Source organism: Anser cygnoides, chromosome Z (assembly GCF_040182565.1).
Source record: "Anser cygnoides isolate HZ-2024a breed goose chromosome Z, Taihu_goose_T2T_genome, whole genome shotgun sequence".
Taxonomy (NCBI): Eukaryota; Metazoa; Chordata; class Aves; order Anseriformes; family Anatidae; genus Anser; species Anser cygnoides.
This window is the reverse complement of record NC_089912.1, coordinates 58,233,464-58,236,584: the sequence shown is the minus strand read 5'-3', so window position 1 is coordinate 58,236,584 and position 3,121 is coordinate 58,233,464. Positions and strand designations below refer to the sequence as shown.

Here is a 3,121-nt window from a genome sequence, read left to right as displayed (position 1 = left end):
CTGAAAGGGAAAAGGCAACTTACACTATTTCTTTACTGGGGTGAACTGTTTCATTAAAAAGCTAAAATAGAAAATGAACTAAAACTTGTACGATCTGCTAAATATAACTTCACTGGCTGTTTTCAGCTATTCTGACAATTTTCCAACATTATCCAGTTTCAAAATGACTGATCATTAAAACAAAGCCATGAGAATGTTATCAGCTGATTGCTAAAGAATAGTGAACTAGGAGATCTGGCTCCTATTGCTAGATACAATCCAGGTTTGGGAAAGCCTCTTAGCGTCTCTAAATCTTGCCAGTGTTTCATAGAAGGATGTTGAAGAACTCCAGGCTGGACCAGTGCCCACTTTCCAGCATCAGCAGCACTGAGTCATTGACGTTGGAAATGCTGAAGGTCTACCCATGACAGATGGAAGTACAGAACACCAATAAATCATAATACAGAATTGCTCAGATTTTAAGGATAGGGATTGCATTTTACTTAATATCTTTTTATCAAGCCAAGTGATTTGTCTATGAGCACACACTATCAGGCACCCAGTCTTGATCTGTAATCTTTAAGAAATGGATCATCTACACCGTGCTAATCACAGTCATACCTTCATTATCACCTTGGCTTTCCTCTGCATTCCTCCCACATTTCTCTTTCATCCTTTTGCCCACATTTAGGTGCCTGAATCTGGAGCTGAATCCCAGCCATCCTCTTCACAGTTGAGAACCTTACGCATCCCATCAGCAGTATAACACCTCTCATTCACTATCTAAATGGTTGCTGCTGTCTCTAATCTATCATGCTGTCTTCCATTGGCCCTGTCTATATTTCTTAAATTAAACAATTTGGCACTATTTCCCACGGCATTTTTTACACATTGACGGTTTCCTCTAATCCCCCACAGACTTATCTCACTGTCTGCCTTTAAACTCTCCTTTGCCATAGTGGCTACAAGCCCTTGCCATCAGATTACCGTCCTTCCTACCCAACTGACCACCACAGTGCCATTGCTCCTGCATATGCCTTTACCCTCTGTCCATCTTTTGTATCATAATCAGATGACAGAGGGTTTTTATCTCTGACCAGCCTTCTTTATTGTGGGCCAAGGCTGACAACAAAAGCCTCAGCATGCGGGTACCAGCATTTGCTCCCACACGCTGTCCCCAGCTCACTGTGCTCGTGCACCAGTTGCACCCCACAGTGCGGCTCCAGGACATGCAGCAAAACAAATCCACGTGAGGTTACCACCGGTAGAGGAAGTCCAGCAACAACATCCTGGGACTTTCATTGAAAAAAAAAATCAAAAAAAATCAAAACCACCATGTCCTTGAGTTACGGTGATAGCAGTAGCACAGCTCTTGCAAGATAACAGGGCATCACTGCAGAGTTTCATTCTCTCATCCTCTCCCATCTTGCCTTTTCAATAAGGAACTGAAAGTGTATTTGCAGGAGGAAAGGGCTAATTCGGTTAAGGGGACAAGATTCTGTCTTAATTTGGTTAAGGGGACAAGATCCCCTTCTGAAAATGCCCTGTGATTTCTAATAGCCATTAAAAGCTCAAAGGATCTAATTTCTTAGAATTTAACTCAAAGGACTTGTTCTGCCTGTAGTGAATGGCCAAATGCTCAATAGATCTGCATTAGCTTGGTAATGATCCTGCTGGCATTTGAAATTATGGCTAGACAGATCTGAGGCATATGGCTTAAGCCACTAAGCCATTGCCTGTTGTTTCTGTTTTTCATTTACTTGGGAGCTTCCTGAGGTCCTGAATTCATCCTTGAGGATAAGGCAAGCTTTTCCCGGGAGTGAGTGAGCTGTCACAACTTACCTAAGTGATGTAATATTTAAGTGGGGTAAAGCAGGATTACTCCTCTAAATGCCTGACTTAACCCAACTAAAGTTTGACCTGGCACATAATATTTCAGTGTCATGTTTGCATGTATGGTTTAGTTATTTACGTGTTGCTGTCTGTTTTCTTTGGAAAGTTTCCGATATCAAACAAGAACCTACAAGGATGTTCTGAGTACCTGTCTAGAAGTAGATTTCTTTCTGCCATGCTCTGCTTCTGACAAAAATGTTATACTCTTTTGAAAAAAATGAACTTAAAAAGTGTTGAAACTCTTAAGCATGAGAAATGTCAAACTTCAGCCTTTCTACAAAAACAAGCTGTCATATACTGTTTTAAAGTAATCAGCTGAAATCAACTGCACTAAACCTGTGTAATGGACAGAAAAAGTGAGTTTTGTCTCTCCTAAAGTGGCTGATAGCATATACAAAATACAATTGTCCTAAGAGTGGACAAAATAAAACATAATGTTCTTTTTCAGCTCTAAAATCCAAGTTTTCCCTCCTAGGCAGTGAAATGATGTTCCCAGCAAAAAAATGTCACTTGAGTGCCAGGGCTCCAGCCTGCTGCCTGTCCTGCCTTCCCGTGCAGATTCACACCAAGCTCTGGGAGGTGGAGGAGAAGCCCCTTGGAGCCCCTTCTTTCATGAGCAGCGATGTTACAGGGCTCACCAGCAGCAGTACGGTGTACTGTCGAGTAGGGGGTTGAGTCCCTCACTCATCCTCTCAAGTTCCCCTACCTCTCTGGCACAGAGTCCTTCTACATATCAACCTCAGAGGTGGGTTTGTGGCTCCAAAGCGCTCATTTTCTGTGCTCATGCCAGCAGAGCTTGTTTTGGTGGAGGTTTGCGGCTAATCACATCTGGGACCAGAGGAAGCCTGAGCTGGGGAGAGACAGAAATCTCCCCAGAGCCATTCCTGCAAATGGTGCACCCGTGCCTTTCCTGGGGAAGGCAGGGCACGGCTGTCTCTCCCACATGCTGCAAAGCATCCCTCTAGCCAAACGGCTCTAATCAGCACTGCTCAGCCAATCATGGCAGCCACTTACGTTCACTTTACGAGTTACACAACCAACATGCTCATGCAGATGTTGTTTGCAGAATATTGGAGATGATGCCAGGCAGACTTTTGGCATCATGGCCCAATCTGGAAGATGAAGATCTTTCTAGGCTTTTTCCTAACATTCATTATTTTCATATTTAATAAGAAAATTGATGCGACACATCAGGGAGACTGGTCAGTCAGCTATCATGGAAACTATTAGTGCAGAAAAAATGAATAGC

At 43.1% G+C, this 3,121-nt stretch overlaps 1 protein-coding gene across 8 annotated transcripts in view; it reads right to left on the bottom strand.

Moving 5' to 3' along the window:
• Window positions 1-3,121, bottom strand: part of SETBP1 (SET binding protein 1) — a 257,073-nt gene that overhangs the window by 53,118 nt on the left and 200,834 nt on the right. The gene's annotated exons all lie outside the window — the stretch shown is intronic.